Below are 14,339 nucleotides of genomic sequence, written 5' to 3'. Positions count from 1 at the left end.
GCCTCTACAATGCTGGTTGGCTTCGTCCATACTTTGTCATCTGTCACTCAGGGGTGGCCATGTGCTTTTGGGTACTAGATGTACCAATCTCCTTTCTACTCCACCATGTTCATTTTCTTCCAATAACTGGAAGCACAGCTGGGGGAAAACTGTGATAGCACAAAGCGTGCAGTATGTGAGCCCCCTTTTCTTCATGATCTCCTGGTTGCCCTTCTGCCTCAAACAGATCACCCCAAAGACATACTGTGAGCATATGGCTGTGCTAAAAGTGGCAAATGCTGACACCAGACCATATCTATGGTCTCTGGTGGTCTTCTTTGTGGTTGGATTTGATGTATTTGTCATTACAACACCATATATTATGACACTGCAAGCCATGTAGCTGCTCTGTGGAGAAGCCCTGCTCAGGATAGTTGGCATACATGCCTCTCACATTTCTGTCCTTCTGTCCCTGCATATCTATCTCAGTGCTCTGCTTTCTTTTGTGTTTTCACCAGAATGGCTCCAACATCATTGCTCATGCCTGCCCCTGGTGCCTTCCATTTCAAAACTATTCCATGTTGAGCGGAATATGTTGCGATCTTGGAGTACCTCAGAATATGGCTTTATTTGCAGATAGGGTTTCTACAAAGGTACCCCAGTTCAAATGAGGTCATTTTAGTGTGCTCCAGCCCAATGTGACTAATAAAATTATTATAAAAAAATAAATTTGAACATGGAGACATACACACGTGGAGAACATGTGAATACAAAGGCAGAGATTGAAGTGATGGTTCTGTAGGGGAGAAGAAAGAATATTTCCTAACTTATTTTGTGAGGCCAAAAACCTTGAAAAGATATTATAAAACAAGAACAAATGAAATTAAATCTCTGCTGAACACAGAGACAAAAATACCAAATAAAATATTATTAAAAATAACCTAGCAAGAATACAGAACAATCATTTAATATATTTAACCCATTAACAGAATAGAGAGAAAACAGCTATGTGATTCCATAATAAATTTGTAAAAAATGATAAATTCCAATAGTAATTCATGATAACTTAGTAAACTGGACAGAAATTTCCTCATCAAAAATCACGATTATTGTGAACATACTGAAAATATTCTCTCTGAGTTTGGGCACAGGATGATGATGATGATATGATGATAACTACCATCACTATTTTACTTGATTTAGTAAAGAGATGTTAACAACTACAATAAGGCAAGAAAAGTAAAAGACTGTTTAGCACTGCGAAGGAAACAAAACAAATTATCTGCAGAGGACATGATTTTGTATTCACATAATCAGAAACAACAAACAAGCACAGTATTATATAAAATAAGTGACATAAGTGATTATTAGTGATTAGTATTATAAAGCAAGATAACTGGATATAAGAACATTATTAAAATACTAATTGTGTTTCTATATATCAACAATTATTAATTAAAAAGTAAAGTGCTCACATGATATATAATAAGATACCACCAGAAATCACATTAGTTGGATTACATCAAAAACTTTGTGAAAGGTATCTATAGGAAAATGATTAAATATCAGCTGGAGATATTAAGAAATTAAAGATAATATCCAAATACAGGCATTTATCATGTTCATGAATTACAAGGTTCTATGGTTTAGTCTTCCAAAAAGAGCCAAGAGATCTTATTCGATCCTAGTAAACTCCTAGGAGGTGTTCCTGTGGAAATTATGCTAATATTTACATGGAAAGGTGAAGGATCTAGAATGTCAAGGCACTGTTGCAAAATAAAACTGAAGGACTGATACTACTGGACATCGAAGCATGTTATAGACAGTGATGTATCAGCACAGGGAGGGGAAAATGGACAATAGGACACAACAGAAAACCTCAAAGCAAACATAGTCATCTGACATGTACTAAAAGTGATTTCGTGGTGATGGCATAAGAATGCTTACTCCACTAACTGCTGCTTGATCTCTGGAGAGCCATATGGAAATGAAAACATGAATGAGTAATGAGGAGGTAAAAGAATATCACTGGGTAGAAAATAGGCAAAATATTTGGGAAGGCCAGGCTTTGGTCAGCAACCAACAGAACAAGGAGCTTTCTGTTGTGGGAATAAGTTACAAATAGCACCTATCTCTTTGCTTTCTCACCATTCTAATTGTGAAATTTGTATTGTTTGCAAGTATATCCTATAGAAAATTAAACTTGTCTTCACAAAAACACAAACTTGGAAGGGCATTTCCTAAAAGGAGATATCCAAACAATGCAAAGAAAATGCAAATTAAAACCTTAGTGAGGATTCATGGAAACTAATCAGAATGAAGATACAACCATTCAAAATCTTTGGGATGCAGCAAAAGCAGTCCTGAGGGGGAAATACATCGCAATACAAGCATCCATTCAAAAACTGGAAGAACTCAAATACAAAAGCTAACCTTACACATAAAGGAGCTAGAAAAAAACAGCAGATAGATCCTACACCCAATAGAGGAAGAGAGTTAATTAAAATTCGAGCTGAACTCAACGAAACCGAGACCAGAAGAACTGTGGAACAGATCAACAGAACCAGGTGTTGCTTCTTTGAAAGAATTAATAAGATAGATAAACCATTATCTAACCTTATTAAAAAGAAGAGAGAGAAGACTCAAATTAATAAAATCATGAATGAGAAAGGAGAGATCACCACCAACACCAAGGAAATACAAACGATTTTAAAAACATATTATGAACAGCTATATGCCAATAAATCAGGCAATCTATAAGAAATGGACGCATTCCTGGAAAGCCACACACTACCAAAACTGGAACAGGAAGAAATAGAAAACCTTAACAGGCCAATAACCAGGGAGGAAATTGAAGCAGTCATCAAAAACCTCCCAAGACACAAAAGTCCAGGGCCAGATGGCTTCCCAGAGGAATTCTATCAAACGTTTAAAGAAGAAATCATACCTATTCTACTAAAGCTGTTTGGAAAGATAGAAAGAGATGGAGTACTTCCAAACTCGTTCTATGAGGCCAGCATCACCTTAATTCCAAAACCAGACAAAGACCCCACCAAAAAGGAGAATTACAGACCAATATCCCTGATGAACACGGATGCAAACATTCCCACCAGGATACTAGCCAATAGGATCCAACAGTACATTAAGAAGTTTATTCACCATGACCAAGTAGGATTTATCCCCAGGACACAAGGCTGGTTCAACACCCGTAAAACAATCAATGTGATTCATCATATCAGCAAGAGAAAAACCAAGAACCATATGATCCTCTCATTAGATGCAGAGAAAGCATTTGACAAAATACAGCATGCATTCCTCTTCAAAACTCTTCAGAGTGTAGGGATAGAGGGAACTTTCCTCGACATCTTAAAAGCCATCTACGAAAAGCCCACAGCAAATATCATTCTCAATGGGGAAGCACTGGAAGCCTTTCCCCTAAGATCAGGAACAAGACAGGGATGTCCACTCTCACCACTGCTATTCAACAGAGTACTGGAAGTCCTAGCCTCAGCAATCAGACAACAAAAAGACATTAAAGGCATTCAAATTGGCAAAGAAGAAGTCAAACTCTCCCTCTTTGCTGATGACATGATACTCTACGTAGATATCCCAAGCCTCCACCCCAAGATTGCTAGAACTCATACAGCAATTTGGTAGCGTGGCAGGATACAAAATCAATGCCCAGAAATCAATGGAATTTCTATACACTAACAATGAGACTGAAGAAAGAGATATTCAGGAGTCAATCCCATTTACAATTGCACCCAAAAGCATAAGATACCTAGGGTAAACCTAACCAAAGAGGTAAAGGATCTATACCCTCAAAACTATAGAACACTTCTGAAAGAAATTGAGGAAGACACAAAGAGATGGAAAAATATTCCATGCTCATGGATTGGCAGAATTAATATTGTGAAAATGTCCATGTTACCCAGGGCAATGTACACGTTTAATGCAATCTCTATCAAAATACCATGGACTTTCTTCAGAGAGTTAAAACAAATTATTTTAAGATTTGTGTGGAATCAGAAAAGACCCTGAATAGCCAGGGGAATTTTAAAAAAGAAAACCATATCTTGAGGCATCACAATGCCAGATTTCAGGTTGTACTACAAAGCTGTGGTCATCAAGACAGTGCGATACTGGCACAAAAACAGACACATAGATCAATGGAACAGAATAGAGAACCCAGAAGTGGACCCTCAACTTTATGGTCAACTAATATTCGATAAAGGAGGATAGACTATCCCTTGGAGGAAAGACAGTCTCTTCAATAAATAGTGCTGGGAAAATTGGACATCCACGTGCAGAAGAATGAAACTAGACCACTCTCTTTCACCATACACAAAGATAAACTCAAAATGGATGAAAGATCTAAATGTGAGACAAGATTCCATCAAAATCCTAGAGGAGAACACAGGCAACACCCTTTTTGAACTCAGCCACAGAAACTTCTTGCAAGATACATCCACAAAGGTAAAAGAAACAAAAGCAAAAATGAACTATTGGGACTTCATCAAGATAAGAAGCTTTTGCACAGCAAAGGATACAGTCAACAAAACTCAAAGACACCCTACAGAATTGAAGAAGATATTTGCAAATGATGTATCAGATAAAGGGCTAGTTTCCAAGATCTATAAAGAACTTCTTAAACTCAACACCAAATAAACAAACAATCCAATCATGAAATGGGCAAAAGACATGAAGAGAAATCTCACAGAGGAAGACATAGACATGGCCAACATGCACATGAGAAAATGCTCTGCATCACTTGCCATCAGGGAAATACAAATCAAAACCACAATGAGATACCACCTCACACTAGGGAGAATGGGGAAAATTAACAAGACAGGAAACAACAAATGTTGGAGAGGATGTGGAGAAAAGGGAACCCTCTTATACTGTTGGTGGGAATGTGAACTGGCGCAGCCACTCTGGAAAACTGTGTGGAGGTTCCTCAAAGAGTTAAAAATAGACCTGCCCTATGACCCAGCAATTGCACTGTTGGGGATTTACCCCAAAGATTCAGATGCAATGAAACGCTGGGACACCTGCACCCCGATGTTTCTAGCAGCAATGTCCACAATAGCCAGACTGTGGAAGGAGCCTCGGTGTCCATCGAAAGATGAATGGATAAAGATGTGGTTTATGTATACAATGGAATATTACTCAGCCATTAGAAACGACAAATACCCACCATTTGCTTTGACGTGGATGGAACTGGAGGGTATTATGCTGAGTGAAGTAAGTCAATCGGAGAAGGACAAACAGTGTGTTTTCATTCATTTGGGGAATATAAATAATAGTGAAAGGGAATATAAGGGAAGGGAGAAGAAATGTCTGGGAAATATGAGAAACGGAGACAGAACATAAAGACTCATAATTCTCGGAAACCAGCTAGGGGTGGTGGAAGGGGAGGAGGGCGGGGGGTGGGGGTGAATGGATGACGGGCACTCAGGGGGGCACTTGACAGGATGAGCAATGGGTGTTATTCTGTATATTGGTAAATTGAACACCAATAAAAAATTAATCTATTAAAAAAAAAAGATTCACACCATGTCTCATCACACGCGGTCTCCAGGAGTTTGCACTGTGCTATACTTTCTCTGTACTGGTGCTCCCCGGAGACCCCCATTGGCCTGAGGTCCTTCCCCACCTTCCCCAAGGCTTGAGCATGGTCCTGGTGAGTTGGGAGACTTTTTCCCAAAGCGACATGTGGCTCACTGTACTATGTCTATTGCTCTGCAGTTAGGTTTTGAAGGAGCACATCCCTGCCCCCCCACCCGGGGTCGGGCACAGGGGCCTCATGTGCTGCACATGTCAGAAGGCCAGTCGGTTCCCACAGTCACTGAGCCCTTCACTGATGCAGGATTTCGATGTGATTCCCTTCTGTTGCCAAATCACAGAGCGGCACTCAACATCCTGCAGCCCCCACACCCTGAGCCCTCCCACCCAAGGAAAGGTCTCCCTGTTGGCACCTCAAGAGTTGGATGTGTGGTCAAATTCAAGGGGTAAAGCCATTAACGCAGGGAAGTGCTGTTAAAACTCAGCTGGCATTGGGACCTGGGATACCAACCTCTCCCACTAGATCCTTGTATTGATCCAATTTTTTTTGAAAATTTATCCTCTCAGATTATTTCTTTATTGGATGATTTGCTTGTTTAAGAGACAGGCAGGGAACAGGGAGTAGGAGAGGGAGACACGGGCTCCTCAAGCACACTCTGCCCGAAGCTCAGAGCCTGCCAGGGGTAGGATCTCAGCATGCTGAGGCTATGGCCTGAGCCACAACCAAGACTCAGATGCTAAGTGTCTGAGCTGTAGGCGTCGAGCCCCGGGTTCCTGCTGTGGGGACTCCTACCCCCCCGCAACCACTGAGAGCTCGGGCTTTGGTCTGTGCTCCAATCCCAGGGCTCCTGGTGGCTACAGTGCTGGTTGCGCATCCCATCTGTCCCACCTCAGGGTGAAAGGGCCTTGGCCGGGAAGTGGAATCCAATCTGCCTGACGAAGCCCACCCAGATGGAGGTGCTGCAGCACGAAGTCCAACAACTGCTGCCCGCCTTGCTGCGCAGGGACATCATCTCTATTTTCAGTTTCTTAGATGACTATAATGAATATGCCAGCACCGAAGAGGTGCTGGACCTCCTGTTTACCAAGGGAGCACCCTGACCCTCTGCAGCCCAGTGGGATGGGCCACCTCCTGGTTGGGATTCTGGGGAATGTTTCTGAGTTTCCCGGCCCCTCGGGCTGCTCCTCTGACTGGAATAGAGTCACATAGGGCCTGTGGCAGGTCAGCTAGAGGGGCTGTGCTTGTGCTCACCAGCCATGGTTCTCTCCCCATGATGAAGCCTGGGCTTCCTCCCCCACCCTCACCAGGGTCTTGAGCTGGCCTGTTTCCCTATTGAAAGGGAGGTTTGAGAGTCCATCGCGGGTCTGTGTCTTGGAGCAACCAGACTGGGGACACCAGGGTGCCCCAGGCCCACTCGGATATCAACCATGGGCCTGGCCGGAGCCCTAATTCCTCAAGCATTCAGGAATCCCCAGCAGATGTGGGCGCTTCTCCAGGAGATGCCCGTGGCCCCACACACAGAGCTGACGGCCCCCCAGGGCTCCGGACTTGTCTGGGGTCAGAGGGTTATAGCCCCCATGATGAGAGGTCACGTCCACAGGACGATTCATGTGATGCCCCCCGCCCTCCTCTAGATATGGATGCATCGTAGCTGCCCATGACGACAGCGATGCAGTCCTGCAGCGGTGGAAAATGTGAGTGGGCTCTTGCTCATGCAGGAGGGCCTCCCCTCTCCAGGAGGGCAGTGAGGGGGCTGTGGGTCAGAGGGGCTGCTGGACCCTTACCCCACACATCTCCAATTCCTGTGACAGAGTAAAGGTCTAGGGGCCCTTCAGGAAAAGAGCAAAGGAGAACTGTGGATGGGGTGTGGGCTTTGTGGGAGAGCACTGGGACCCTTAAGGGAGACCTTCTCCATGCCCTCCCCCTCCAAACCCCCTGTCTACCCCACACCTGGGCCCCGGAGCAGAGGGTGTGGGGAGCATTGCACTCACCAATATGGTGGCACCTGGACCCAGGGGCACAGCAGGTGCTCAGGAGTGCCAGTGAGGGCTCATGGATGAGGCAGCCCCCACCCCATGGGAGATGGGAGATTAGAGTCAGTGGAAGGACACCCCCTGGGAGCCCCTCATGAGGGAGGCAGCGCAGAGCCACAGGAGGGAAGGTTGAGGTACTGGGCGGATCCTGGCAAGGCCTGGCAAGACACAGAGCCCAAGCCCTCCTCACTTGGACATTCCCAGAGCGACAGTGTGTGCAGTGAGGGCAATGACAGGCCAGATGCCCCCCATCCCGGAACACCTGCCGGTGGATTCTAGGGGCAAGTGGGCATAGAGCCAGGCTGAGGAGGGAGTCCCACTTCCCCAGGAAAGACAATGATGGTCACAACACTGGTCGTGGGCTCCCACGCACAGAGGCTTCATGCCAGCCCCTCCTCAGTGAGCAGGCCTGTGTCCGGCAGGACCGCCAGGTGGCAGGTGGACCAGGAGCAAGACTGGCCTCCAACAGCCCCAAGCGGGAGGCAGGGGGCCCTGGTTCTTGCAGTGCTTCCCCAGGACACCTGTGTGTGAGGGAGCCCTGTCTTCTGACGCATGTGCCCCCCTGTCTCTCCCCAGGGCCATCTCCTGCATCCTGGATATTTGGCTGGACTACTATGGGGAGGATTTTTGTCAGCTCCCAGAATTCCCCTCCCTCACAAAGCTCCTGGAATTCATGAGGCATGAATGCCAGGCTCACACCTGGAACACCGTGCCCAGCGTTTCCTCAAACAATTCAGACACCCCCATGCAGCGGAGCCAGAGGCTGGGGGTGAGGAGGACTGGGGGTGGCCTAGTTGGGGACAGGGTGGGCCCCCACAGATCAAGCCTCCATGCAGCTGGGCCGGTAGCAGTGGGTAGGTTCATACAAGCATCCCCACGGGCTGAAGTCTGGGAAGACCTCCCAGGGCTCTTGCACTCACTCACGTTGAGCAATGCTAAGAGCGTCCTTGATTTGGGAGGGACATGGAAAGTCCATCCTGGTGATGATACTTTGTCTTCTTGGAGCTACAGCTTCGGCCCGAGAACAACACCTGAGGGCCTCACCTGAGGGCCTGAGGTGATCGAGCCGAGCTGGTCCTGGCTACTGGAGCTGAGGGCTTGGCCTGAGCTGAGGTGCCAGCTGCTGAGTCGAAGCCCCTGCAGATAGTGGTCACTGCTCTAGTTCACTGTTATGCTCTGGAGGAGCCACCTGCACCCTTGGGAGCCCTGGAGGATGAACAGGTGCCACCACCTGCTATTGAGGTCGTCGATGTGCCAGAGCAGCCACCTAACTCAATGGAGCAACTGGCTTCAGACACCGAAAAACACCCTGAACCACGCCAAGAGCCCACCCCAGCTCTGACTGTGGGGCTTGCTGAAGCTTCAGGGCCTGAGGTGATCGAGCTGGTCCTGGCTGCTGGAGCTGAGGGCTTGGCCCGAGCTGAGATGCTGGCTCCTGAGTCTAAGTCAGTGCATTTGGTGGTCGCACCTATGGTTCCCTGCCCCAATGAGGAGGAGCCACCTGCACCCTCGGCCTCCCCGGAGGAAGAGTAGGCACTGGCTCCTGCAATCAGGGCTCCCAAAGTGCCAGAGCCACCACCTGCCTCTGGAGCAACAGGCTTCGATACCTGAGCAATACCCTGAACCACCCGGGAGCCCTCCCCAGCTCCTACCGTGGGGCTCGGGATGGCTGCAGCCCAACGGAGGCTTCCCTCCCCGTCATTGCACTGCTTCTATATTTTGTTTTTCTTTAACCTCTATAATGGCTTATGAATTTATTTGTAATATAGGATTAGTTAACTTGGCACAAAATTTACTCTGATGCTTTTAAATTATACATCGTGGTACTTTACGTCCATTCACAGAGTCACAGGCCCTTGAGCCCAAGGCACTGGGGGACACAGCCCAAGATCTGGTGCTCCCCCCAGGACAGGCAGAGGCCGGGAGGACACAGGACAGCCAGGACGCTCCTGCTGCCAGGTGGCCCCGAGATGTTAAGTTCAGTGGCCCTGGCCCCCAGAGCATCCAGGTCCCTGTGGACTGGGAGCTGTGGTAGTTACTGTGGGAGCTGACTCCAGGGCTGGACAGCTGGCTGCCGCCACTGTTGTTGTCCCTCCTGGTGTCACCCTGCACCTGGGACTGAGCAGGGACCTCACTGGATAAACAACTCCCACTGAGCTGTACAACTGGCAGAGGGCTGGGCAGCTCCCCCAGGTGCACACACCTGAGAATCAGCACAGCAGGGCCCTCCCCCAGAAGACCAGCAGGAAGGTCAGGGGAAAAGCAAGTTATTGATGAAGCGGGACTGCAAAATTCCAGGGGAAGTCAAGGGATTTAGAGTATATAGGATCAGAGGATACTCCCCTTTGTTTTTTCTTTTCTGTTTGTTTCTGTTGTTTCCCCACCCCCGTTTTTACTCTTTTTTATTTCAACTTTTTTTTTTCTCTTTTTCTTCTTTTTCCAGTACAACTTGTTTTTGGCCACTCCACACTGAGCAAAATGACTAGAAGGAAAACTTCACCTCAAAATAAAGAATCAGAAACAGTCCTCTCTCCCACAGAGTTACAAAATTTGGATTACAATTCAATGTCAGAAAGCCAATACAGAAGCACAATTATAAAGCTACTGGTGGCTCTAGAAAAAAAGCATAAAGGATTCAAGAGACTTCATGACTGCAGAATTTAGATCTAATCAGGCTGAAATTAAAAATCAATTAACTGAGATGCAATCCAAACTTGAGGTCCAAATGACAAGGGTTGACGAGTTAGAAGAACAAGTGAGTGACACAGAAGACAAGTTGATGGCAAGGACAGAAACTGAGGAAAAAACAGAAAACTATTAAAAGACCATGATGACAGGTTAAGGGAAATAAATGACAGCCTCAGAAGGAAAAATCTACACTTAATTGGTGTTCCCAAGGGCGCCGAAAGGGACAGAGGTCCAGAAACTGTATTTGAACAAATCATAGCTGAGAACTTCCCTAACATGGGAAGGAAAACAGGCATTCAGTTCCGGAGATTTAGAGATCCCCCCCCCCACCTTAAATAAATAAAAACTACTCATACCTCGAATTTTAATAGTGAAGCTTGCAAATTCCAAAGATAAAGAGAAGATCCTAAAAGCAGTGAAAGATAAGAAATCACAAACTTTTAAGGGGAGAAGCATTAGGACAAGAGCAGACCTCTCCACAGAGACCTGGCAGGTGAGCAAGGGGCAGCAGGATATATTCAGGGTCCTAAATGAGAAGAACCTGCAGCCCAGAATACTTTATCCAGCAAGGCTCTCATTCAGAATAGAATAGAAGGAGAGATAAAGAGCTTCCAAGATAGGCAGAAACTGAAAGAATATGTGACCACCAAGCTGGCTCTGCCAGAAATATTAAGGGGGACCCTGTAAAAGAAAGAGGAAGTCCTAGGAAACAATCCACAAAAACAAGGACTGAAGAGGTATCATGATGACCCTAAATTCATATCTTTCAATAGTAACTCTGAACGTGAATGGGCTTAATGACCCCATCAAAAGGCGCAGGGTTTCAGACTGGATAAGAAAAAAAGACCCATCTATTTGCTGTCTACAAGAGACTCATTTTAGACATAAAGACACCTCCAGCGTGAAAATAAAGGGTTGGAGAACCATGTACCTTTCAAATGGTCCTCAAAAGAAAGCAGGGGTAGCCATCCTTATATCAGATAAAGTTTTTCTCAAAGACTGTAGTAAGAGATGAAGAGGGACATTATATCATACTTAAAGGATCTATCCAACAAGAGGACCTAACAATCATGAATATTTATGCCCCGAATGCGGGAGCCGCCAAGTATATCAATCAATTAATAACCAAAGTTAAGACGTACTTAGATAATAACACACTTATACTTGGTGACTTCAATATAGCACTTTCTACAATCGACAGGTCTTCTAAGAACAACATCTCTAAAGAAACAAGAGCTTTAAGATACACTGGACCGGATGGATTTCACAGATATTTACAGAACTTTACATCCAAACGCAATTGAATACACATTCATACGTCCCGGAAAAAGGGTCCTGCTCCTCTTGTCCTGCAGCGACAGAGCAGCAGAGAAAACGGTTCGGTGGAGAGCCACGGCTTGACCAACGCCTCGTCGTCCTCAGTGATAGGGGACCAGGAGTACCAGAGTCAAAGTCCAGATGTGCTGGTGACCACGTCCTTCCAGGCCCTGACGCCTGCCAATAGCCAGGCAGAGAGCGTCAAGTCCAGGCCTCCTGATGCTGGGGGCAAAGCAGACAGCTCCGAGGACAGCCGCACAGAGATGGAAGGTCGGAGCAGTCTGCCAGCAACATTTCCTCAAGCCCAGCCAACCTATGTCAAAGTCCAAGTCCCTGGTGCGTTTGTTGGACCCGCGGCCATGTCCCCAGGTGTGACAGCTTTGCCAGCGGCCCGGCCACGCCGACAGGCCAAACAACACGGCTGCACACAGTGTGGGAAGAATTGCTCCTCGGCGAGCGCTCTTCACATTCACGAGCGGACTCACACTGGGGAGAAGCCTTTCGTGTGTGACATATGTGGGCGAGCCGTTACCACCAAGGGCAACTTGAAGGCCCACTATATGATGCATGGGGCAGACAATAGCTCGGCTCGCCATGGGAGGAGCTGGCCAGTGAGAACACCATGGCTCTGTTAGGAGCTGATGGAAAGAGAATCCCTGAGATGTTTCCAAAGGATACCCTGGCCCCTTCGGGGAACATGGACCCTGTCCTGTGGAACCAGTACACCACCATGCTCAATGGAGGTCTGGCCATGAAGTCCATTGAGAGCTCTGTGATCCAGAGTGGGAGGATTCCTACCCTCCCAGTCTCCCTGGGGGCCAGCTCCATTGTGAACAACACCCCTATCTCCGAGATGGATGGCTCCCAGTATGCCTTCAGTGCTGAAGTGGAAAAACTAGGTGCTGCCCACAGCATCCCCAAACACCAATTCCCTCACTTCCTCGAAGAAAGTAAGATTGCAGTCAGCTAAGCTCTTTGTCGAGGGAGAAATGCAGGCAGAATGACCTCTAGAACTCTACTTTTTTTTCCTTGTTAGAAGAACCCATCTCCTCCTGTTTTTCTTCCTGATGTGCAAATGTTTACAGCTGTGATCACAACCTCAGGCAAATCCTACAATCAGATGTTGTTATGCTGCTTTGCAAAAAATAAAAAATAAAAAAGAGAAAAGATTGGATTGTTTGTTTCTTTGGTGTTGAGTTTAATAAGTTCTTTATAGATCTTGGAAACTAGCCCTTTATCTGATAGGTCATTTGCAAATATCTTCTCCCATTCCGTAGGTTGTCTTTTAGTTTTGTTGACTGTATCCTTTGCTGTGCAAAAGCTTCTTATCTTGATGAAGTCCCAATAGTTCATTTTTGCTTTTTTCTTTTGCCTTTGTGGATGTACCTTGCAAGAAGTTGGGAAAAAGACATGAAGACAAATCTCGCAGAGGAAGACATAGACCTGGCCAACATGCACATGAGAAAATGCTCTGCATCACTTGCCATCAGGGAAATACAAATCAAAACCACAATGAGATACCACCTCATACCAGTGACAATGGGGAAAATTAACAAGGCAGGAAACAACAAATGTTGGAGAGGATGCGGAGAAAAGGGAACACTCTCACACGGTTGGTGGGAATATGAACTGGTGCAGCCACTCTGGAAAACTGTGTGGAGGTTCCTCAAAGAGTTAAAAATAGACCTGCCCTATGACCCAGCAATTGCACTGTTGGGGATTTACCCCAAAGATACAGATGCAGTGAAACGCTGGGACACCTGCACCCCGATGTTTCTAGCAGCCATGTCCACAAGAGCCAAACTGGAAGGAGCCTCGGTGTTCATCATAGATGAATGGATCAAGAAGCTGTGGTCTATATATACAATGGACTATTACTCAACCATTACAAATTAAAATGACAAATACCCACCATTTGCTTTAATGTGGATGGAACTGGAGGGTATTATGCTGAGTGAAGTAAGTCAATCGGAGAAAGACAATCATTATATGGTCTCATTCATACGGGGGAATATAGAAATTAGTGAAAGGGACTATAGGGGAAAGGAGAGAAAATGAGTGGGAAATATCAGAGAGGGTGATAGAACATGAGAATCTCCTAACTCTGGGAAACAAACAAGGTGTAGTGCAAGGGGAGGTGGGCAAGGGGATTGGGTGACTGGGTGGCAGGCACTAAGGGGGACACTTGATGAGATGAGCACTGGGTGTTATACTATATGCTGGCAAATAGAACTCCAATTAAAAAAATATATATGTAAAAAAATTCAAAAGGTGCACTTCCAACTAAAAAAAAAAGAGAGAGAGAGAGATTGATTTGGTAATCAAAAATCCCCAACAAAGGAAAGTCCTAAACAAGGTGGCTCCACTTGTGAATTCTACCAAACATTTAAAGGAGAATTAACAACAGTACTTCTCAAAAAATTTCAAAGTTTGAAATGTAGGGAATACTTCCTAACTCATTGTGTAAGGCTAGCAGTACTCTGATACCAAAGCCTAACAGAGATGCTACGAGAAAAGAAAGTATAGACCAAGATGCCTTATAAACATTGATGTAGAAATCTTCAACAAAGTACAAGCACAATTAATTCAAAAGCATATGGAAAGGATTATACACCACCATGGCCGACCAGGATTCTATTACTCAAATGTAAGTATTCTTCAACATAGGCAAAGCAATCAAAGTAGTAGAGTGCATGAGAAAAATAACAATAAACAGAGATCTCAATTGATGCAGAAAAAGCATCTATAAGGTTCAC

General features: G+C 45.7%; 1 pseudogene; it reads left to right on the top strand.

The window, feature by feature from the left end:
• The first annotated feature begins 10,303 nt into the window (after window positions 1-10,303).
• On the top strand, window positions 10,304-12,553 carry LOC140615309 (sal-like protein 4 pseudogene; annotated as a pseudogene).
• Window positions 12,554-14,339: the final 1,786 nt, after the last annotated feature.

The sequence above is a fragment of the Canis lupus genome, chromosome 23, assembly GCF_048164855.1.
Source record: "Canis lupus baileyi chromosome 23, mCanLup2.hap1, whole genome shotgun sequence".
In the NCBI taxonomy this organism is placed as follows: domain Eukaryota; kingdom Metazoa; phylum Chordata; class Mammalia; order Carnivora; family Canidae; genus Canis; species Canis lupus.
This window is presented reverse-complemented; position numbering and strand designations above follow the sequence as displayed.